This window comes from Calypte anna, chromosome 4B (assembly GCF_003957555.1).
Source record: "Calypte anna isolate BGI_N300 chromosome 4B, bCalAnn1_v1.p, whole genome shotgun sequence".
Taxonomy (NCBI): domain Eukaryota; kingdom Metazoa; phylum Chordata; class Aves; order Apodiformes; family Trochilidae; genus Calypte; species Calypte anna.
In genome coordinates, this window is record NC_044249.1 from 12141568 (window position 1) to 12167962 (window position 26395).

Here is a 26395-nt window from a genome sequence, read left to right on the forward strand (position 1 = left end):
AACATTTTGATATTAGACTCTGTGTTTGGAGACTTTGAGTCTTACAAAACAATTTTACTTTTAGGAATAGTAAATGAATGGGTTGTCTCTTCTACAATAGCCTACCCTCCCCATTGTAGGCCTTAATCCTGGGTCTCTTGCTGCGGGTGGGCCTGTCTGCATGGGGCTGCACTTATCATTGCTACACAAATTCTTCTGCAGCTGATCACCTTGAAAGAACATAATGAACTGGCAAAGATTACTTTCTCCCCCACCACCACTATTTTGCCAGCAGTTCCTGTAAAACAAATCCAGACAAGCAACTGCCTAGTATTTGTTTCTCTGATATAGACACACATACTGGGGGAAAATCAGTGGTTTACAAAGACTCAATGAAAAGGGTAGAAAAACCTGACCTGTGAGAGAAAAAAACTGATAGGGTTTCAGTTTTTTTAAAGATCTAAAATAAAGACCAGATAATTCACTGTAGTTTAGTTCTAACTATACCTTCTCCATACACTGTATGCACAGTCATTTTCTTATTCACATATAGATTCTATATTGAATAAGCATTGTTCTATATTGAATTAGGATTGTTCTGTAACGCTTCAAGAACTGAATATCCTTTCAAAAAGAATTTCAAGAATGATAATTTCTAATTTGATATTAGTAATTTTCGTCTGCCATTATCTCCATAGAGGTCAAAGTTATCTAATCTTTAAAAATATTTATGAATTATAAGCGGTTACCATACTAATGTGGATTTTTTCTTGTGAGAGCTGTCCTTCCAATGGAATGGATTGCATGTGATGTTAAACACCTGCTTGAGGTGAGTGCACAAACCATTAGTAGTGTGCTTTTATCCCCCTCTTCTGCCACATTTCTTTTATGTATATATTTGTTTTAAAACACATTTTTATTCCAGGCTGAGAAACTGGACAATTAATCCCCAGGTGTTTGCAAAGGATCTCAATATGACAGCAGGATGTACATTTATATTTGGTTTTGGAATGTGAATGCTCTCTGGATAGCCAATTCCATTCTCAGCACTTCACTATTAGATTCAGCAAAAGCAGATTATATTTGAACTTAACCTAGTGGGAAGCTTCCATCACTGTATTTTGGAATTTTTCTTTGGTCATCATCCCTTGCCAACTGCTCATTTGTAGGACTGACACAACTCTGAAGACTACTGGAATCTTTTGATACTAATTGGTTACCAAATTTAGATGAGTTTTGTTGGGTTTTTTTGGGGGGGTTGTTTCTTCATTTTTTATATTTGTTTGGTTTGGTTTGTGTTTTTTTGTTTTTTAAATTCACCTCTAAGTAATCAGAGACACAGCGCTGGTTTAGGAATGTACATTTCCGGTCCAGTTTCTAGGAATATCAATACACCCCTCTCATTTCGTATCATTGGTCTACCTCCACCAGTTTGTTTCTGGAAACATGATGAGGTGCTCTTATTTGTAGCACTACAACACCACTGTGGGACTTAAAACAGCCCCTCCTCCTCCCTTAATGTAGTTTTGCTGTTCAAGTTGCTGCTGCTTAGATGAAAATGAGATACAATACACTGAGAATTAACAACATTATACACATAATCAAGCTGCAGGTACAGCTTCCATTTATTGGCCAAAAGAGGTCCCCACATTTTAAGGCATATCATGTTATTGACACATTAGCAACATCCAAGCAAGGAAAAATGCCAGAAAACTAACCTAATTAAATGTTATTTTCATTTCCAAAGAACTATGGGTTTGTGGGCATACTGTCTTTCAGCCCATGTCTTTAAAACCACCTGAAGGAGAACTTTTCAGGTAATCGATATCAACCTAAAGGCAGTCAAGACTACCTAATGGGGAGATGAAACTCTGAAGAAAACTGCCCTCTGTATTACACACACAACTGTAAAAGTCACCCTGTTAATAAGATCAGAGTGCCTGAATTTGGCATTCTGGGGAAGTGGATGTACTTTTTTTAATAGATAACTGATGAGTTCTGAAATCTACTTTAATTTATTTCTCAGCTTCCCAAGATAAAATTGCATGTGCCCAATGTACAAGAAATCTCCTCCTACAAGAACAAGAAAAAAGCTGGATCTTCCATTAAAAATATAGAAAAAAAGGCCAAAGTAATGTGGAACACTGATGGAGTAACACTACCTCCAAGGTATGCAAAACAAATTTTCATGAGATCCATACTTTTGGTCAGCTTTGATTTAAGAGAAAAATACATTTTTTTTCACAGTAATTTATTTTGTGGATAATTTAAGTCTCCTTCCTATCACTGTTTCAAATATCATACTAGCTTTCAAAGAAATTATTTGGTATAGCAAGTATATAGACATTGTTTTGTTATGTCAGACATTGCAGCTTTTGATTGGCTATGCCTTCATAGATTTGTGTAAAATATTCTAAATCAAACATTCCAAGTTAACCATAGAAGTGCTCAAGGCATCATCCATGTTCAATACATCACTTTGTACTTTTGTTTTTCTGATAGGAAAGCACTGACATGGCAATACTATAACTAAATACCAGGGAAATCATGAATCAATCTGAACTAATCCCAGCTCTGGCTTCGGTCTTAGAACATAACATTGCTGTCCCATTCCTCCCACATCACCTTTTTATTTTGCATACAGCATTCCCTAGACCACTGCAGGAACAACACAACCTAGGCAGCTGATGAGAGTATTTTCTTTAAAGTAATTACATTTGAACCAAAGTAAATTAAAAGGTTCATTTAGCATCTCTGTACTTGTGAAGTGACTCAGTCCAAATCCTTCCACATTTTAATTTTCTTAAGTGTGCTGTAGAGGTTCAGTATTTTTTGTCTTTCAGAGAGTTTTAAAATTGAGCCACAGAACTAAATGGAGTGTATTGCTGATCTATAAACAACTTTTTCTGTTTGACTCACACAGTTATTGACATCATTCCCACATCTAGATTGTCACTGGCAAATTAACATAGTTTACAAAATGATGGGTTTATTCCTGAGAATGCAAAGGAAAAAAAAGTCTACCACACTCAAACTCAGAGTAAAAACCTATTTCCTGGTTAATTTCAGGTCATCCAATCCATAAACAAATTTTGTAGTGTATATAGGTTTAAAGCCTACTGTGCTTTTACAGACAGTGCATCATTGTAACTCTGTCACAGTTATATATATGTTATGTGTGCATTTATTCATAAGGACTAAACAAAAAGGGAGGAACTATACTTACAAAGCACCAGCACAACACAAAATCTAACCTGAAATTGCTGAAGCCCTCTGCACTTGTGCAATTCACATTCCCAGTAATTAAAAAAATTTCACACCTTTTTCAGTTATTTTGGATTTAAGGAACTCATTATTATATCACCACTATTGTTTCTACTTTATTCTTAGATGCTGGGTATTAATAAGACAATAACAAGCTGTAAATACCTACTGTGACAAACCATAAGTAATTTACATATGGATAAAGCATAAAGTGTGTTGGAACCAGATTTTGGGGAGGTGGGTGAGAGAAGCTTTTCCCAAACTGTAAAGAACAGATGAGCATGTTGCATATGGAGTTAAATTGCAAATCTTAGTTGAGTTTATTATTAGCAAAAGGACTGAGGTTTTTGTGTTAGATTTGGGTTTTGTTTGACAAATTATGGTAGGGAGAAAAAGCAAAAGAAGGGATGCAGCCTGAGATTCAGACCCTGGTATGTATTTTAATATAAGAGCTGTGTGAAGCTGGAAGCCAAACACATCATCCTTCCAAGGCAAGCACTTTAATCTCTTGCTCCTGGTAAAAGACACATTTCAGAGCTTAAAATAAAGGGTGTTTTCTAATCACTTCTTCACCTAGCTTTCTATCTAATGGCCTTAAAAATCTGTGCCAGTCTGTGATGTACCACAGAAACACACAATAATTCAAAAAAAGGATTCAGGCTTGCATGACATGTTAGAGAATAGACAGCAGCATTGGCTAGAGACAACACAGAGACTATTCTGCAGATAAAACCCATATGTAAGATCCTGTTCAGAGAAATGTAGATGTGACCACTGAGAAAAATTATTTGTACTCCACTATTTCTTTTGAGTTGGAAAGTAACACTCTACTTTCTCTCCGTTTTCATTTTAAAGGATGCTTAATCATAAGTAAAAATCAATTATTTATATGTGAACACTTAAAAGAACACTACTAAGTCAATTCACATTAGCCTAAACCCAGTACATGCAATTTGAACATTTCAATATTCATATTACCTATTAAGATCAGACAGCACTTCTACTATTTTATATCAGTGGGCTTGCACAGTAGTTAAGATGCCATAACAAAATATTTTATCTAGTAATCTTGTGGCTTAAGAATTAGAGTGAAAATTATGTACCTGACAAAGTGGGTAATAAGAGACATTTATGTTTTAGTTTTATTAAGGCATATTTCCCACTGAGCTGAATGTTCTGTTTTTTGATGGGGATAATGTTTCAGAGCTATCAAGATAAAGGTTTCATATGAGCACTATGGTGCATGAACTGTCATAATATAGTTATTTTGCTGTTTAAACCCAAGTCTTTTCCTGTACTACTTAACCATATTATTATTTGCAGATTTGAGGATACTCCACTTTACAGCATACCCCTATCTCTTCATATCCTGAGCTCCTTTCTTTTCCCAGATAGAATTGCTCCTCCATGCTTTCCTCAAAAGAGGGAGAGCAGTATTGTCCTGGTTTGGGCCAGGATAAAGGTGGTTTTCTGTTTCTGTACTTTTGCTTTTAGCTAAGTCCCTTGTAAGTAGTCTCTCTGAAATTAACAGCAAGTTTCTCATGCAGTGTGTGTGCTTTTAGGATTGATAACACTTGATGTTTATAGTTACTGCTAGAGACTGGTATGCAGGCCAAGGACACTGCTCAGCTCTGCATGAAAACATTTTACCGTCCAGGAGGATACAGAGGTCCCACCAGAGCCCTCCTTTAGGGAGGATCAGACAAGATAGATGCCAGAATTGACCAAACAGAGTATTCCATCCCATATACGTCACACTCAGTATAAATTTGAGGCATCACGAGGGCCGAGCCAGATCTTTTCCTGATTTCCTGCTTCCCTTCCTTCACCCGGCATCCTGGAAGGATCCTGTCTTTTCATCTGCCTGTGGTCCTGATCCGTGCCAGCCCATATCTGTGTGTTCCTGCCTCCAGTTCCCGACTGCTGCCGACTCCAGGAGTCCAGCCTGGACTTTCCCAGGGCTGCCCTACAGCCTCGGTGGTGACGTGAGAGTTATTGGGGGAAAGGGGGGAGGAATGTGGTTTCCATTTTCCTGTATATTTGTATATATTTAGTAATTTTCCCCTATTTACCATTACTGTTTCATTAAAGTTGTGTAGTTTAGTTTCCAACTCATAAGTCTCTCTCCCTTATTCTCTCTCCTTTCTTCATCGAGGGGAGAGAGAGATTAAAGAGAGCGTCTGTTATTCGGTTTAATTGCCGGGTCAGTGTTAAACCGTGACAGATTTATATTCCTTGCAAACAACACGAATGCACACTGACTGAGCTGCAGCTTCCATGTGGCACATAAAAATAATAATTCAGAGACTATCTTGAAATCTTAGGGCAGCTTTGCCTTCTTTTTAATTATCAACTTCAAGCTTTTAAACAGTAAAAGCACTTGCGTATACCAGAGCATTGCCCAAGCCATTCAGCAGTTTCTTAGGCATTTGTATGAAAATATTTCATATTTACCTATGCATTTACTTTTTTTTGCCAAGCCCTTTTATTCATTGTGCTCAAGAAATCATTATGAGTTTGACATGCATTTTGCAAAACTGAAACAACACGATATTTGTACCTTTTAGGTGTGTGCATGCAATTATCCTCTCTCCTTCCCATACTTTAATTTCTCCTTTACACTGCCTGAAGAGCATGCAGGAGAGTAAGCACACTTAAAAATCCCAGCTGAAGCTTCAAACACACGCTGAATCAGGGGATCCAGAGCATTTTGACTTAACAGTAGCTAATATGGAAGGATTAATCTTAACCAACTCTTACGTAAAGATTTAGAACACCTGAAGAGAAATAACCAACAAGAAATAGTAATTTTTTAATAAGTACAAATCCAGCACATGTGGAGTTACTCACCAAAATGCTATTTTTCTCCCCTGCAATAACAGGGCCATGGTCTGATTTTTCCTTCATTGCTTCTCAACATCTGTGAATTCCCTGTTTCTTCCTACATGAGTCTAAGCCATACAATAGGTCACTTCAATCTTTATGAAGCATGCTTGTATGTAATTAGCAATAATTTCAGCTTTTGGAGAAGACAGATTAGAAGCCCTTTTCTGTGTTTAGCAGCACACATCACCTAACACAGTACAGTAGGATGCCTTCAAATCCTGTGCATCAGATACACAGATACTTAGCCCTCTTATTTTGGAAGTCATCTCTTCCTGGTATAAGGAAGGTATTTTGTGTTTCTCAGCTTAGTGGAGACTTTACTATTGCCTATAATACCTACTTGGTATGTTACCTTCTTTGTGTTAGCACTGTGATGTTGTCACAGGACAGCCATTGCTCACAGGGAGCAGAAGAGCGGATAGTGTATGAAACAAGAGTTAATGAGAGGAGAGTAGATAAAACCATGTCCCTAAACAGCCAACAAAAAAAAAATATTTCAGAGGTAAAAGATTTCAGAGTTTAAGAGATTTAGCAGAATTCAGAAGTTAGTCCTTGGGAAAGATAAGGAAGCTGCTACGAGATGTAAATGAAGTAAATTTAGGTAATTCCCTTTCACCTCCCAGGAGGGAGGAATGTGTGGAAAGGAAATACTGAATTACTTTAAAAGGTATTGCTAGGTTATATAACAGTTAACCATCAACCTTTTTCCCATCATATCCACAACAAAACAATTTTTTCACAATTGCTACCCTTGCTAATCACATGCTTGCATGTTTATTCAAGTGATTGCATTAAACCCCATCTCCATTTTGCTGAACTTGCATCTATTTGCTAATTTAGATCCACGGAGTCAAAAAAACCCCTTTAATTTCAGGTATTCTGATTAGCATAATTAATTTTAAATGTACTATATACTTTTCGTTTGTATCATTTAGTTGTTTACTGCTAAACCAGATGGAAGGTGCCAAACCCCAAAGTTTGTGCTCACCCTTGTCAGCTTACTAAATAAAACATTATATCTCTATCTACAAATTTCCCCCTAATATAGGTTAAGAAAATGACACCTACATTAATGCTACTATTGTGTCATAACAGGCATTATTACCAACAATGCTTCTCAGTAACTGTAGCTTCTCAATAAACAAACTACGTATAAATCAAATTCAGGTCTTCAGTATTCTTCTGTCAAAAATGCAATGTTTTCTATAGGTCTTGTTCCTTTATATATCTATATCTATATGAGGTAAACTGCACACTAATCTTGCCAACATTTCTCCATTTCTGGACAATAACAACAAGTCTATTTTTAATCTCATCATGAAGTGTAGGGTCATAAAACCCATGATTATATTGCTCTGAAAATTCACCAGTGCCTGAGGCACTAGTCCACTAGATATATTAGATTAAGTTCCCTTCTTCTAATTGTTCATTTATACTTTTAACAGTGCTCACAGAGCAAGGCCCTGAAATGCATTGTTAATTGCTCACATTTAGGGTTTCTTTCTTGGTGCGACATGAATCAATCTTGCTATCATAATGTCAGCAAAGAGGAAATGTCCATTACCTCAGTTCATTCGGAAAGGTATATGGGGTTTTTTTGAGACTAGAAACCACTGATGTTTAAGCGTAGTAAATAACCTTGATTCAGAAAAGCAAAACAGTAATAGATGTGCTGCATTATATAGGTGACATCAGCTGAAGCTTGTTTTGGTAGAAAATTTAAGGAAGAGAAAGCAAGAAATACTGCCTTATCTAATCTTTCCTATATTAATAGTTTTAATTAGCTGGGTGAAACAACTAGTGTATCTAGCTGCTATAAACCAGTATATTTAAATAGGTATCCAAAATGCAGTTAGGTATTACACGGATGCCATATTAGTATTAGCAGAACTCTGTATGATACAGATTACCAAACTGCTTAACTGTGGCCCTCAAGGCAAAGCTGCTGAATGCCAGACCAACAAGAAAACAAGCTATCAGGCACATAGATGATGTTGCCTGAAAGACGACAGAACTACAGAAAAGTCCTATTGGACACCTAAACCACAGGACAATGAAGTGACTTCCAACTTTTCATTACTGGTCTAGTTAAAATAATACAAAGTAAAACTGTTCTTCTCAAGAAAGATTCCAGAATGTCAAAGTTAGACAAAATGACTTCCAGAAGGGCTTTCCATCCTCCCTGATCAAGTAGGGCGCCTTCAAGCTGATTGAGCAGGAACATGTCCAGGAAATTTTTAAACATCTCCCAGTGGTGGAGACTCCACCACCTTGTTGTGCAACCTATGCCTTTGCATGTTCACTCCTACAGTGAAAAAGGGTTTCCTGATGTTCAGAGGGAACCTCGTGTGACAAGGACTTAAGAAAAGCTCCATTCCTGCAAAGCAGCGTAGAGTTATGGGAACTCAACAGTGCTGTGGGAGAGCCTGGTAAAAATAAAGGCATCGCTTTTCTTGGTCTGAAATGTGACAGATGCATGAGGACTTACTCCATAGAGTAAGAGACATTTTTAGAAAACTTTTCTTCTAACAAATCATGTGTTTTCTTCCTTTAAAGTGAGTTTTCTTATTTTCTGTAAATGAGATAATTGAGATATCAAATTCCAACCTATTATTTAAAAACAATATTAAATAATTTTAAGAATTTCAATACACCTTTGTTGAATGTACTGGTATCAGGCAATCAGTGCAGAATTAGGCAGCCTCCAAGAGTTTAGCTCCTACAGAGAAAAGCCAAGGAATAAGGGATTTTATGTAAGAACTACAAAATGGATGGTATATGAATAGCTATAGTCATCCAACACTAGCTGGTAATAACTTAATTCCAGGAGCATACTTGAGAAACCATGTAGTCAGGCACATAGGGAACCAAATATGTATGTCTAAAGGATCATGCTTTAAAAGCAGTCTTAAGAAAAAAAATAATAGTCACAATGTCAGATGAGTTTTCACTGTTGAGGGATATAAAAAGGATTATTATTTTCTATCAGAAACACTGATTAGTAGATTTTGTCTCCATATACTTTTCTGTACATCCCAGTTCTAGAAAGACTTCAGATGTCTCGGAAGGATTCAAATAAGAAAAAAAAATACCACATTGGAGTTAATGAAATATGCACAGGATTAATATAGCCAATAAAGAATGAGAATAATAATGCTGTTCAGAAGGATTTGAAGCATATAAAGAAGAAAACTGGACAAAAATTTTCAAGTGAAACAATTGTTATACTGTAGAGCAATGGCATGAGAACAAGTTAAAAAAAATAAAAATCTAAGCATTGCATCAGGAAAAACTAAAAGAGATTCCTGAAGGAAAATGTGAAAAGTTTGTTTCTTCAATAACTTAAAAATTTTATGGAGAAAACATATGAGCATATGCTTCAGATAGAAGAATCAGAAGGGCACAGACTGATCCACAGCATATGACTTGATGAGCTCCTTTCCATTTGGGGTCCTCAGACAACAAAAAAACAACACAGTAGGTAAATGGAAAGTGCCCAGCCTGAACTTTTTTTTTTTTTTTTTTGGATCAATTTTGAGGTGTTCCTTGGTAGAAGGATAGGGAGGGAGAAAGGTAAAACTCATCTCCCTGGTGACAGAGTTTCTGCAGCCTTAGATAAAATTAAATATAAATATAGAAATTGTCCCTATAAACTTTTAAATGAAATCTCAAATATGGGATTAAGACATACTAAGCTTTTATCCAATTTTCTCCTATAGGAGATCTTTTCAAGCTCAGGCATGTCAAAATGGAAATATCTGCTTCTACCGCAAACTAATTTGATCCAGCATTTTCAGCTCTGTCTAGCACAGAGATTAGATAGCCCAGGCAATTTTTTGTAACAGGTCCCATGCTAGAGTGGTACTATTGCTCTTGGTGAGATTTATGGAAAGTCATTTCTGATTAGTATTACTGATTGACAACGATTAGTCCTCCTGTAGTGATAAGTCTTATTCTACAGTACATGATTACAAAATATCAATTACAGTCAGGGAATGGGTGGTTTTACACATTTTCTTGCCCATTTCTAGAGAAAAAAAGTAGAGCTGTATCACTGACTACTAGCATCCTGAAAAGCTGAAAAGAACATTTTGTGAAAATTCATTGTTTCAGAAAAAATCTGTATGATGCCTTCCTATTTTTTCACTCTTCCATATCTGCATAGGCACAGAAAGCTGTTCACAAGAGTTACAGCACCAGGCTATAACTGCTATATTTATTATATTCTCTGAATTTAGAAAGTCTTCACAGTTATCAAACATGAAATTACACATCAGCATGTAGGAATTATACTGGTTGTAGACCATGGCTAGTAAACAGTCCGGTTCCAGTATTTCCCTCATTCTTCAGTTATTATCATCACAATTCTAACATTAGTTCTTCACAGTCTCTGCTGTTTAACAGAGCACACTTTTGCACCCTGTGTGACAACTGTACAGTAGGGATGTACCCCATGAACAGCTTATGGTTGTGGTAAAATATGCACAGTCTAGTTCTGGATCTCAGCAGAAATTAGGTGAAAAAGCTACATAAAATTAAAGTGGTCCTGGGCATTCCCTAGAGGCACACACTTAGTCATCTGGGGACTTAATTAGAAAAAAATATGCATTTAGGAGTACTAAGCATGTCTGACAAATTTACTGAGAAGTTCTGCATTTTTAATATCTACATTACTTATTCTTCTTGGAACAGGCCATGTTTTTAAAAACAAAGTGAAAGAACATCTGCAAATAAATAATTTAATCTTTGTTTTAGATAGAAAAAGAAGAAAACAAAATGTTCATAATAAGTCACTGACCTTCTGCTTCCAAAAGGAAGAGAAGCTAAGTAAATAGGAAAAGGTGAAATGTGCTATTTCTTGGAATTAAATAAAAATATACTGCCTAACTCATGAACTTCTAAAAATGTGCATTTAAGCCCTTCTTCTAGACATTTAACTTGCCACAACTCTCTTCCAAACAATAAAAAAATTAAATACTATCAATTCACAAAAGATGTGGTAAAAATGTGACTTTGCAAGATAAAACATATTACAAATTATTTTCTTGTTCATTCACTCAGAGCAAAATCATAAGCCTGTAGTTTACACACTGCTTTACCTTTCACATCCATTCTAGCTTAAAAAGTGCAATGCTGGCAAAAAAAAGTCATCAGGACTTGTTCTTCATTGATTTTCTTTTTTGTCAGGTCAGATATCATGTTTTGTGAACATATTTCTAATCATATAATACAGTGGTATAATTTTCTTGGTCTCCAAAAGGACTTCAGTGCAAGAAAACCATCAGGACAGCTGCCCCTACTTACTGTCTTCCATAAAGGAAGTTATTATTCAAAAGAGAAGATTTTTATTCAAACATATACTATTATCCCTAGTCACATTTCCAAAATACTTGCACATTAATAATAATTTGTTCTGAAGCACATAGTGTCACGGTTTAACACTGACCCGGCAATTAAACCAAATAACAGACGCTCTCTATTAATCTCTCTCTCCTTGATAGAGAAAGGAGAGAGAATAAGGGAGAGAGACTTATGGGTTGGAAACTAAACTACACAACTTTAATGAAACAGTAATGATAAATAGGTAAAATTACTAAATATATACAAATATACAAGAAAATGGATACCACGTCCCTCCCCCCTTTCCCCCAATAACTCTCACGTCACCACCGAGGCTGCAGGGCAGCACTGGGAAAGTCCAGGCTGGACTCCTGGAGTCGGCAGCAGTCGGGAACCGGAGGCAGGAACACACAGATATGGGCTGGCACGGATCAGGACCACAGGCAAACGAACGGACGGGATCCTTCCAGGATGCCGAGAAGGAAGGGAGGAAGGGAAGTCAGGAAATCCAGAAGTCTGGAAATCTGGAAATCCAGAAAAGATCAGGCTTGGCCCTTGTGATGCCTCAAATTTATACTGAGTGTGACGTATATGGGATGGAATACTCTGTTTGGTCAATTCTGGCATCTATCTTGTCTGTTCCTCCCCAAAGGAGGGCTCAGGTGGGACCTCTGTATCCTCCTGGACGGTAAAATGTTTTCCTCAGAGCTGAGCAGTGTCCTTGGCTCTGCATACCAGTCCCTAGCAGTAACTATAAACATCAAGTGTTATCAATCCTAGAAGCACACACTTGTCTGAGAAACTTGCTGTTAATTTCAGCAAGTGCAACTACTTACAAGAGACTTAGCTAAAAGTAAAAGTACAAAACAGAAAATCACCTTTATCCTGGCCCAAACCAGGACACATAGTTTGCTTATTCAACTTACAGTGCCTTTACAAACATTTCACACATTCCTACCCAGGACATATCTATTTCTCATTATTCCCTTTAGGGCCAGAATCAACCACTAAGTTACTACTCTTCCTCCACACAATAGCAACAGACAGACAGTCAGATTACACTACAAAAGTAGTTGGTAGAAGCTTAGAAAAATAACAAGATTGTAGTTAAAAAAATACTTTTTTCCCTGTATATCCAATTATGCCTGCTGGGATTTAACCAAATAATCTCAGTTTTAGACACACTTCAAACTGAAACAGTATGAGTGCTTCAACAACCTCTACTTGTGGTGCAGATGACATAGAAGAACATTTAACTAAAAAACAAGCAAGAATAGGGAAAGTGAGACTGGCTGATTAGAGACAGGAATTCAGAGAGATAAGTGTCCAAGTGTCCAAAGGTGGCAGAATGGATAGAAAAGCTTAGAAAAGGGATTGTTTTAAGGCCTGGTTAGAAAATAATCACTCTGTCAGCCCAAAGCACACTTTCTCCAGGAAAGAGGGAGCCATTGGATTTGTAAGGCAACAAAGAACACAAATGAACATCAACTGAGCTAACATGCATATTAAAAATACAGCAAAGCACTGTACAAGTGTTGCAGCTGCTGGCAGTGGGCATTCACATGTTCTGAGTAGTTCTGAACCTATCTTCACATTTTTCTCTATCTCTAGGTGTTCAGAGATCAGCTTCAGAAACTACAGAACCAAAAGAACTATGAACGTGTCTTCCACTGGTACCATCAGCTGAGGCTTGCATGTCTAATTCTTTTGAATATTGTTTTTTCACAGAATCACAGAATTTTCTTAGTTAGAGAAGGGACCTCTACAGATTATCTAGTCCAGCTCTCCCACTAAAGCAGGATCACCTGGAGCACATTATACAGGACTGCATCTAGTCAGGTTTTGAATATCTCTAGAGAAGTGGACTCCACAGCCTCCCTGAACAGCTTGTTCCAGTGCCTTGTCATATAGTAAAAAAGTTTTTTCTTTTAAAAGTTGAAATGGAACCTTCTATGTTCCAGCTAATGCCTGTTGCCCCTCATCCGGTCACTGGGAACTATTGAGAAGAGTCCAGCTTTTTTTTCCAGAGCATTCCAAAGCATGCAGAAACATAAACCAAACTTATTTGCTTGTGATCCTTTGCTTATAATTTATCCAAACCCTCTTTTTTTTTCCCCACGAAATTTGAGTGAAAGGAAGCATCAATCCATCTTTATTTTCCCATTTCAGCTGGGGCTAACAATGAATAGTACTATGAGATTTCCTGATCATGTCTCACTCCTATATCAAAATACATACTTCATTTTGCAATGCTTTGTTTTAATTCCTTTCTCAATCCATTGTTTTAATTCTTTTTACTTTTGACCTACTCACACCTGGGTGACATGAATCCAAAAACATATTTCCCTGCTGCCCAGTAAAGCAGGTCCCTAATCAAGAAAACATCCAGTCTCCCAACTGAAATATTCTAAATAGAAAGGACAGCAAACATGTGAGCAGAAACAGTGTTGCATCTTTCCTTGAGACAGAGATACTTTGGACTGTTTAGCTTAAAGGTGTTAAAAACTTTAGCTTGAAGCTGTTGAAAACTTCAAAGCCCAGGTTTCCTAAGCTGCTGAGGTGAATTGATGCCAGAACAACAATGCACATTCCTGTCCACTCATTGAGCATCTCAAATATTTCTTACCTTTGTACTCATGGTTTTTCTACTGTTACCATTTTTTTTTTTAGAAAATTTACACTTTTTAACATATATATGTTGACTCGTAAAGGAACTGTAGTGTAACAAGGCAACCAGGTGTCACTAATTGCCAGGGAGTGGGCATGATCTTGTGTTAAGCCCACCTGTGCCTAATTAGGGTGGGCCCCCACTGCGCATGAGCAGGACTAAGGGGCCAATAAAGGAACATACAAGTAAAATTTCTAATATCCAATGTTATCATGGATTCAGCCTGTGCATCACTTAGCTCATGTAAGTGAAAAAACTTGACTCCTCTGGTTGGTTTGCTTTGCAACAAGATTAAAACCTTATCTGCTTATCCTTGCAATCTTCAGTATTACATAGATACACATTTTCTAGATGCCTTTGCTGAGATTTAACTTTCCGCATCTATGTGACCTGAAAATGTGGGTAGGTAACATTCCTACCAAAAAAAGCTTTCTCATTCTGACAGCAGATAAGGAAAAGCCTCTAATGGGCTCCCAAGATGCTTGTGTAACTTCATTAATATCCATGTCTAAGATACAGCAGTGTATAACAGCCAAACCCTGCTGTGGTATTGAGAGCAAACTGAATGCCAGACTTTGCCAGAGGACCTTGCAGAAACCAAAATCTCAGTGGCCAAAGGCTCTCTGCTTTCAGGAAGTACTGGTTTAGCAACCCTTTCCCTAACTTACAAATTCTATCAGAGTCTGATCCTGCACTGGAAAAGGCTTTTTCATCCCCAGGATCACAAATTGTTAGTAAGGAAGGAAAGCTTCAGAAGACTTTTTACAAATTTATTATTTTCTTAAAAGCCTTGATTGTCACCGACAGGAAGAAGAGACTTCTTGCTGGTAATAAACAAGCTAACTAAAGAGCTTGTGTGTTATTTTTCAAGTAACAATATGCTTTTATTTTCAAAACAATGATTTTTTTTTTTCACAGAGAGAGAAAATATTCAAGATTGGGCCAGAATTTCCAAATGATATGGTCATGAAGACATATTAAAAAGCTGCTGATGGTCTGTGTCAGTGTTATTCACTGTAGCTCCCTCAAGACAGAATTTCTGAGAGTATTCCCTTGCAAACTTCCACCACTGATTTCCCTTTCGTTCCACTGGAATCTCAAGAGATCAAAATAATTTGATGTGCCTGTGAAAAGGCAAGAACATCTGTGTCAAGGCCTTCCTCTGTACTTGTGCTGCTTCTAAAAGTCATGTAGATTTCTAACCTTTTGAAATTATTTTCTAGAGTGCAGGCAGAGCGGTTTTCCTCCTTTCAACTTGTCACCGATGTATCTTACTACATATCATAGGAGAAAATTTAGGTTACTATTATCAGATTCTAGCAGTGACTGCTAAAGTAGGAACCCATTCCTCCTATACTGCTCTTCCTAAGGAAGGAAAAACATCAAGAAGCTTCTAGTGGGGAAATTTAAAAAAACTGCCAATAATGTCTGAGAAATGCCTTTCCACTTGCAAAAAGTGTCTGTATTTTCTTAACGTTTAAACAAAAATCGAAATTTCTGAAGTAAAATTTAACAGATTCCTGATTTTGTGAGTTTCCTGGATGTTGAATCAAGATATTAACATGATTGCACTCTCATGTGTTAGAAAAATGTTACTTTGATTTTATGAAATTCAGTACACAGAAATAGCCTGCAATGACCTTACATCAGTTCATTAGTACTTTTCCCATCTGATTACCTATTTGGGATGGATAAGAAAAGCTTTTTGCAAACTTGCAACCATATGGGACATCTTGGAGGAAATAGTGCCAGGTTTTGTTGCAATAGCTAATATATCACATGCTCCGGGAAACCATCTTTCAAGACTGTGAGATTATAGATTTTTTTTTTCCATTGCATTATCAAATCTGGTAATAAATATGACTCTTATTTTGTGAATGATGGTTTGGAAGACCTAGAGCAGCTTCATTCCTTAGGCACTAACTGTCAAGGGCACTGGAGCACCACATGTTCTTGTTTTGAGAGATCAGTATTTTTAATTAGTATCTTCCTTAAGACTAATGATATTTGAGAACACAAATTTGCTTATTTCCTTATTTCCATTCATTCAATATTTCCTTACTAAATAGTCTTCAGATGTATTTTGAAATCAGCAAAGTCAGGGTCACACCATGCACATCTCTGTCTCCAGAATTTATGTAGCCCTTATCATGATACCATTCATAACAGATCAGATGTTTCAACTTTATAACATTCTGTGAAGTCGAGAAATAAAGCATCCGTTTCATGGCTGGATCAGTACATCAAATTCCAGTAAGTGATTTACCAATGGTATGGGAGATGCACCATTGGGGCAGAAATTAATCCTCTGGCTCCCACTGCAATCAGAGTATCTATTAGAATCACATTTTCCTTTTCAGGCAGCCTCAGATCTATTTTACTGACCATGAATAGGTCATCTCTTTGAAGAATAATCCACATGAAATTCATAGGTCCTTTCAAGTCCCTGATACCTATATTTCCACCAGGCCTCACCTCATTATCTTCATCCTCTGGGCAATCCTCTGTTCCCTTGTGTCCACTAGCATGGACACATGCTCTAAACTAGACATGTTCCTATCTACTTGTTCTTTTATTGTTGACTGGATTAACTCTTTACATTAATCCCTTGCTCACCATTCACACCTTATAACTAAGAATATGACTCTAAAAACAGTTTGAGTTTATGCAAATGAAAATCAAGGACTTTGTGTTATAGGGCTGCCATAGATCAAATTATCTTCCTGGAATTATACCAAAATTGATGAATTATGTTATCTACAAATCGTCATCACAAATTTCAATAAAGGCCTACAATAGGGATATTTTTATTCTACCTTTTTTTTTTTTTTTTTCATTTGTAAATTCAGGTAGGAAAGGAGGCTTCTATAACTTCTATTTATAAAGGAACAATTGTTGGGTTCAATGTCACCATGTTCTTAGGCTGGTTTTAGGGGTGCCTAAAAAAACTCCTCTGCAATGCTTTATCTTCTATAAGATGCTGACAGTTAAATTGTTTTGAAATCTGTATAGAAACACTTTGATGGGGAGAAATTACACTTAAGGAAGTCACAGATCAAAAATGAAAGAACCAGATGTGAGTTTCTACTTATTCCTCTTTCTGAGTGACTTTTTTTGTTTTAAAGCTAAGTGAATGATGCCTGAGTGTAGGAACTAAGTATTTGTTCTCCTTGACGTGCATTGCTATTGTGCATTCCTAGCAGAGACATTAAGCATGAAATAATAATTCCTCTTGATATGTCATTAAATTTGCAGGCTAGTAACCTGTAGTTCAAAGCTAAGTGCTATTTAGTTCCCAAGAAGCCATGGATCTTAGACAATTGCCTTCCAGACAATGCAAGCAGTCTGTCACTTTATTTCACTAAGATTTCAGTTATACAGTAACATGAAAACAAAATTTGGAAACATAGTAAGAAAAATACATCACGGTATCTGTAGATAAACCACTCCAGTCAAAAGAATGCTATCCACAGGGTTCTCTAAGCAGCAATAATTAGTGCCAAACCATTAAATAATTTATTATTCCTTTAGCAACTGTACTTAAATGGTCTTAGAGACTGAGTGTGCATTTAAGCAGGAAGATAGGCTATACTGGTTTGCTGCTCTGAGATCTTTTAAGAAGGCTAAGAGTCATGAGTCCCTGTCTTTCAAAGCAGTAGTCTGGGAATAAAAAGGCAAACAGAGGAAATTAGAAGGAGAATGTATCTAACTACCTGAAAGGAGGTTGTAGCCAGGTGGGGTTTGGGCTCTTTTGCCAGACGACTTTCAACAAGACAAGAGGGCATGGTCTTAAGTTGTGCCAGGGGAAATTTAGGTTAGATAGTAGAAAGAATTCTTTATGGAGAGAGTGATCAAGCATTGGAATGGGCTGCCCACTGAAGTAGTGGATTCTCCTTCCCTGGAGACATTTAAAAAGAGACTGGATGTGGCACTCAGTGCCATAGTCTAGCAACCGCAACGATGGTTTAAGGGTTGGACTCGATGATCTCTGAGGTCCCTTCCAACCCAGCAAATTCTATGTTTCTATGATTCTAAATTATTCAGTTCTTCATTTAAATTTTACTATTTTTCATTTTTCTTTTTTTTTCCTACCATCCATTGGTGAAAGAGTTGATCAACTTTTAAGAGCTGATCAGGAAAACCTTACCCAAAACAGATTCCTGAAGTCAGTGGGGTTTGCCTTAGAAACTGACTACTTTTCTTAATATACTCATTGTAAGTTTTTTAGCAAATTTCTAGATGTTTTCTTTCTACCAAACACATTAATGCACCCCCTTGATGAGGCCTTTATTTGTTTTTATATACTCACAACCCCTTTCACACGTTACAGGACTTGGAGCTATTCTAAGTAAAGCAGATGTTTATTTTCCCAGTTGTTTTCATTAACAGAAATTTTAATGACACATAGTGTAATAGTTTGTTTAAAAATGCAAAACAAATTAAATGATAAATAAGGCTACTCATCGCTTATCTTAAGGGAGGACAAAAAACAGGCCTAGAGACATGACCTGTGGGATGCACAGCTCTACAACTCAGCTCTGTTTGCAATAATATATTCTCAAAATAAATACAGAAATATTAAAATCCACAAAGTTTTAATTTATCCAAACTGCATTTTCCAATGGAAGATTTAAGTTGGGGTCTTTACTTTTTAAAATTTCTTAAGCTTCTCTACAATACAGAAATTTTATAAGATAATATGTTTACTGCCACAATTTTAAAATTGCTTACATTTCAGTGTATGAAATGTTCCCAATCGAAACAAATTGCATATTTTTTTTTAATAGAAACGTTTCATTTTGTGAGCAGATTTTCAATAGAACATGCCTACGTAGTTGGAACATGTCATTAAGTTAAAGTATATAAAATTTCCTGACTGAAGAACTTCATAATTAGCATCAATAATAATGATGGAGATAGAGAACCAAGAAAGCCTGTTTATTTGCTCTGTATTTATTCATATTTTCTTGTATTGCATAATAGATTTTTAAGGTGTTGTCGAAAGAATGACCAATATTATTTTAAGCGAAAAGCTATAGTATGCACTACAGTAAAACCTGGGTCAGAACTGCATGGTTCCTCCCAGGCTTAGAGGTTATTTCCTGACCATCTGCAAACATGGTGATGGAGTAGGCAAGTGTCCATGAGGAAAAGCACAGAAACCATTTGCTACCATACCAGACATACACTTTCTTAATTAAATTAGATGTCTTCTTGTTGAACATCTCAGAAACACCAAGCAAAATATTTCTTTAGCTTGCTTCCTGTCCTGGTTTGGGCTAGGATAAAGGTGATTTTTTGTCTTGTACTTTTGCTTTTAGCTAAGTCTCCTGTAAGTAGTTGCACTTAATCGTAGCCTGCAGCCTCAGTGGTGACATGAGAGCTATTGGGGGAAAAGGGGGGAAGGAACAGGGTATCAATTTTCTTGTATATTTGTAAATTTGTATATATTTGGTAATTTTTTCTATTTATCATTACTGTTTCATTAAAGTTGTGTAGTTTAGTTTCCAACCCATAAGTCTCTCTCCCTTATTCTCTCTCCTTTTTTTATCAGGGAGGAGAGAGAGATTAATAGAGAGCATCTATCACTCGGTTTAATTGCCGGGCCAGTGTTAAACCGTGACAGTTCCTAAGTCAGAAATTACAATACTCAACCATGCAGCCCCAAGAGAGGTTGGGGCAGGTGAGTGTTCAGCTGCCATGTCTATAGCTCTTTCTACATAAGCAGTGGGGTGCCACATCTCTCATTGCTAGGACAAATCTAAAGAAAACCTTAAAAAGGAGGCATAGCTGTTGGGAAAAAAGCCACTTTTCTATGAATATAGAACTGGCTTAATTAGACAGCTTTAAGATACTTTATAAACCACTTAATTCAGTCACAGCAGTGGTAGGCCAGAAGGTATTAGCTTTTAATTAAACCAGATGACAGTCTGAAATGCAAAGGTTTTTCCCTGGTGTCTTCCAGCTTCACATCATAGAAACTTAATTTATAAGTATTTTAGTATGGCCTTTACACCTCAAAGTATTAAGAAATGTTTTTAATAATGGTGATTTTCTGCAGAATAATACACAGATGATAATTGTGTTGGGCAGTTGTATGTAACAATGTCCTTTTTTAAATGGATGTTGGGGTTTTTTTCGGATCAGGAAAATCAGGAGTGCTCCAGCTGCCAAAGAGAGAGATGAATGTGTAAGGTAACATACAGACAGATTATTTCCTTTTCTGCTCTGAAGCAGTGAAATTTATACACTACTAGGACAACTGCATATCCTGTACATATTGTTTGAACACATGAACCGACCCTGACCTCACCAAGCAGGCTAAAATCAAAAGGCAAAGTCTTTTCCAATTCACGACACTCACATTCCCCATCTGAAAAGTTAATATGTAATAAAAAGATGCTAAATTACTCATTTTAGATACCCTGTAAAACTGTCTACAGTGTTTTCTGTGAGAAGGCATAAGCTTGTTCTAGCTGTGTTCTGCACAGCTGCCGCTTGCTCTGCTCATACTCCACATTGATCAGAAACCACAACTCAGCAGCCTGTACCCTGCTAAGTCCAAAATATAACACTTCCTCTGAGCCAGTGTCAGCTTCCATCAGAATGTAGTAATAATTTCTTCCTCTAACAAGATTCTGTGCATGTACTGCAAAAACATATTCCAACCAATAACCTACTATAAGAAAGGCAACAGCCATTTTCCATTTTTTCCTTACATTTTACTAAATAAAACAAAGTCTGACCCCTATTCTTTTTATTACAGCAAAAGACTTGGAGATATTCCAGGGGATGACTCAAACCAAAGAAACTTGAGCAAATGAGACAACAGTGCCACATAAAGGACCTAAGCATCAAGAAAACATGTGCTGACACACACAATACTATCATCATCCTTTCACCTGCTGGAAAGGAGCCCAAGACACCAACACTATGCAGTGAGTACTGTTATAAAGGTCACATATATAAAATCTGGTAATACCTAAAAGATTGTTTGGATCTTATGTGCAAAGTCCTCTATAGGAGCACAGCAATCATAGCCTGGTTTTCTAAATTATATTTATGGTTATCCTAAAGCTGTCTCACAAAAGTGATTTAAGTAAGTGTAAGAAGGTAGATGAAAACTAGAAAATTTAAGCAAAAAATGTAATTAATTTAGATTACTAGAAATAAGAAGTTTCCTCAACCTGAATATAAAAGAATCTTAGAAATGCAGATTTCTGAGCAAACATTTCTTAGCATTTAAAGAAAGAATAGGAATAAAGTAAAGGTTCGTAAGGATCAGGAGCCCAGACCTGAAATATGTTTATTATTTACAAATCTTATAATAATAGCTATAGGAATAATGTTACCAAAGATAACTCTCTCCCAGCTGAGGCTTTCCCTTGGCTTTTTAATCTTTCCAGTGTTCTGAGTAAAAATATATCTAATTCATACTGATTTATATTTATTCTCCCTATTTTTATTGTTTTTCTGAGACACTGCACTATATTTTCCTTCCAACTTTTTCCACCTGTCAGTTATTAGGCTTTCTGTACCAGTATTTTTTTTTGACCTGACTTCACTCTGAACTTCCCTCAAATATATTTTTGTGTGTCCTGTAATGAGTCTTAACTAAGTGCAGTTTGTTGCTTTCAGTGTTTCTAAATAACAGACCTAGAGATTTTGACATTTATCCACCTGGGTGATAATTCTTTTTCCAGCCATCATCTATACCAAATGTTTATGATAACTGTCCACAACAGTCACAAAAAAAAAACCAAAAAACAAAAACAAAACAAACAAAAACAAAACAAAACAAAAAAAAAAAAAAAAACAAACAAACAAAAAAACCCCAAAAATCTGCTTTGCTAGAATTTACATATTTTTGCTCAATAAAAAATCAATTCAATTTTAAATTTATATTGAATTTCACTTCTTCACACAGTTCATTTATTGATAAGATATTTGTTCAGGGTTTTTGTCTTGCAAGGGAGAAAAAGAGCATTGATTTATGTTGCAAAATCCATCAAAATGCCTCCTCCTGTCAGGGAATCAAGTTTTCTCTTCCATCACTGTAATCTAAATAGCCATCATGCTGAGGAATAAAAGCCAAAAACTACATTCACATTGGTATTTATATAAACTAGTGATAAGATTCTCTATAATATGATGTGAAATTTTATATAAAATTTGAGACAGGTCATAAAAGTGCAGACTTCTAGTCTTTCAGCTACACATTATATAGTAGTAACTACAAAGAGGCCATAATTGAATTTGGATGTGAACCATGCTTAAATGAATGGCTGTTGAAAGTTGTAACTGTTCAACTATGCTGCAATGACATGCTCACTGGCTTCACTCCCCACATCCCCCAAAAAACCCAGAAGCTGCAGTAGGAACCATATTCAGAATCCAGTAACAAATTTTATTACCACTTGTGTAACATGCATGATGATGAAATGAATTGTCAAAGGGTTTGCATGTGTCTATTTTGACACATAAACTATATTTGTATAGTTTGGTTTTGGCAACAAAAAGTTGGCTCTTGTGTGTTCTCAGCAGAAAAATCTCTTACACCATTGCAATCTGTTGTCATTTCCAGCACCAGCATTAGTAATTCTGCAGAATTACAGATCAGCTTACTTGTTGCAACAGAGGACGATGAAACATGAGCAAGAACTACAACACTGATCAAAATGCAGTTGTCCCAACAATGCACTGCCTTCACTTCTGACCTATTTACTAATTGCAGAAGGCATTATAGTATAGTAATGAGGGGCTCTGTCTTGAACACTGGAAGAACTAGGTCACAAAACTCTGTGCAAATTGGCTAATCCTTTTCCTCTCCAACCTCTGCTTATTTACACTAAAAGTGCCTTGTTGTCTCTTAGTAGTGATCCAGGCTTCAATCTATTGAATTACATGAAAAACACCTTACATGGACTTCAGCAGTCAGATTTTTCATACTGTGTTGTTACAGTCCTTAGCACCAAAAATAAAATAGCCCTCCACCACTAGGAGTTAATATAGAATATTGCTGCTGCAGTAAAAACCTACTACTCTATTTAAGACAAATATCTTACAAATAGCATAGAAATAATAAGTAAGAATACTCAAGATTCTAATCACACCTAAAGCACTGCTCTTTCAGTAAAGTTTGGTGATTGCCTCAGTGAAATATAGCTCCAGCAGTATTGTAAGGTAAGAGCTAATAATGGTGCTAGAGCCAAGACTGTTTTTCTTTTTTTTTTTTAAGCCAAAACCTAAATCACGTAATTGTTGACCTAGAACATTCACAAGATAAGTCTCTTTACGACCATCTACATCCTTGGTTTCAACAGCAGAGCTCTTAATTAAGACTCTTTTAATTTACTAACACTTTAATCAACTGGGACATTTGTGTTGTGTCAACTGTCTTTCACTCCAGAATAAGTTCAAAGCTGAATAGGATTAATGTCTTTTATATAAATATATTTTCTTTTTGGAATGAATATTTCCAAGTGAAAATATTTTCATGAAATGTTCCAGTTTTGACAGTGTTTGCATTCCCCATAAGAAAATGACTGTCAAAATGTTCCAATTACTTTCACTTTTAAATAAATCCTATAAATAGATCTGAATCTTCTTAGCACTTATTTAAAAAAAACCCCAAACACCTTCTCTGATTAGATAAACAGAAACAAAATACAACAACACCATTAGAAATAAGTATAATGCAATCAGTTGAAATCCAAACTAATCTATACTACCAACTGGAATCTCTCTATGGCATATAATCTGTAATGAGATCCCTATACAGAAGAATGCAGTCTATTATTTTAAAGAGTGTGGAGGTTCTGGAGAACTTTGATTCCTATTTTCAGTTCCTAAAAGGAGACTTCTTGGTAGTGATCTGCATAAATGTCAGAACTTGAAGCAATACACAAAGGAGCAAACAGTGAACAGAAAACCATGACAGCAATAAGGCTTCTTGGAGATGGATGTTTCTGATGCAGAGAATTTCCCTTCTTTCCCCCACCCCAGCTATTCTGGTGTGATGCAATCATGCAGAAGAAAATTTGGGCTGAAAAAGAATCCTTCTTTCAAATGCTATCCTTATAAACACGTAGTGAATAGCAAAATTAGTTCCTGTAACCTCTGAAGCGTACAGCCAAACAGATGCCGGGACAATTGCACCGCACCTGGCATCCCATCTGGAACTGAACTCTCATCTTGTGGCAAACTGAGTGATGGATAAGCCTAAAGGAAAAAATAGGACTAAGAAACTCTGGTGTTGTGACTGATTCCCTCAATATTAGTTCTCCTTTGGCTTAAATGTTATTTTGACTTCTGAAGCTGTTGCAACAGACCTTCAGAAGAAAAGGGCAGCTTTCAAGTATTTGCTTTGTTAATGCAGTTAGAGAAAACAGGAGAGAGGAGAACATTTTAGAAATGTCAAAAGCAATTTCTTTAAGTATCTTTCTAAGGGATATGCTTCATCTGAAAGTGACAAAATGCTGCATTTAAGTAGTTTATAATTAAAACCTTGACTTTGGTTTCAAACCAACATTTTGTCAATGAAAATAGCCCTAACTTTTAAAAAATAAAATGATTTAAAATAAATTATTTAAAAGTAAGCAAAAAATTAAAAGACCATTTCTGAACACTATGAGGTGGTTTTACCCCAAGTAACTTTCAAGGTTTTTTTTTGTATGTTCTGGGGCTTTGTTTTAGGTTTGGTTTTTTTTTTTGTTTTTGTTCTATTGTTTTTTAATAAAGGCATTAACATTTAGACTTTTCCTCAATCCAGTCTTTTTCCTCTGAGTTAACCAGCAGGTCTGTTATTTGTTCTTATATAAGACATTGATTTTTGTTACATTGGTGTTTCTTTGAAAAATATTTGCTTAAGACCCAGTTAAAAAAAAATAAACATCTTTGTTTCTGTATATGTTAAAGCAGTAATTCCTTTAGCTCTGGACTTCCAACATTTGTCAGACAAAGGAGAGTTTACAGACTCAGGCTCCCTCTCAGTCTTTTGGAAGCCTGAGAAAAGCTTACCAAAAACCAAACGTATCAAAAGCACAGATGTTGTTGCCTTAAAATGCCAAAACCCCTGAAGTCTGTAGTTTTAAAATTACAGTTTTATTCTATGAAATATATGAAAAAATAATTATATGCTCAACTTTCAGAGGGAGACAGATGTAAACAGAAACCTGGAGTAGAAAGCTTCAGATTTCTGATGCTGTCCTGCTGATGCCTCTTCTGGAAAAGGTCAATTGTCTGGCTGGAAAATACCCAGCACAGAGCTGGACTGAACTGGTTCAAAGTTCAACAGCAGGAACATAATCAAGCAGCCATCAGGGTTTGCTACAGTTTGAGTGAGGTCTGAGGCAAATAAGCAACTGGATGGTTATTAGAAATCTCTAATTAAAGCTGAATTCCTGGTAGAGGGAATAAGTTACACTAAATGTGTCCTACACTCCAGATTTTCCCTTATCTGCCCTCTGTCTCCTTCTGTGGTGCAGCATAAGGAGATTTAATCATTAGGCTCTTTCCTGTTCCCAAACTGCTACAGGAATGTGTTAAAGTCAGGGCAACATTTCACCCTTTGGAACATTACAGCACTTCTGTTGGAGAGGAAAGCATGTAACAAGGTAGAATTTGGATCAGTTTGCATCAAGCACTCTCCATATATATAACTTACTAATTATATGTCTGCTAAAAGGAGGCTTCAGGTAATTACAAGTATAGAAGAAAAACACATGAATTTCAAGTGTTTAATTTTTTTCTCTTATTACATTTAAGGCAGTTATTCACTGTTGGGCTCCAATTGAATTTCCACCTCAGTCAATAGAAAGGATCCCCTTCCTTAAAATGTATCTTAGGGGACATCTTCACTAGCATATTTGTTAAGATCACTTAGGCACTCAACTCACATTGATTTCCCTAGAAGGTACATAACTGTAATGTATAAGAATGTGAGACATAACAACTATGGCATAAATAAAAATTATTTTCATTTTAAGAAAACCCATGCCTTGATCCAAGCAAGCAGTCAGCACTGGTCATCTTTTAAAGATTATCCCCTTTAAATGAAACACTTCTATGATTCTTGCACAGCCACTGAACTGAGCAAAATAAAGAATCAGCATATTCAAACACATTAGCTCAGGTCTGAAAAAAAGTGAGGCAAGTATCACAACAGAGAATGACCGAATTTGCACCTACTGAAAATACTGCTAATATATTCTCACTTTTTCAGACAGATCAAGCAGTGTCCACACATATACTGAAATT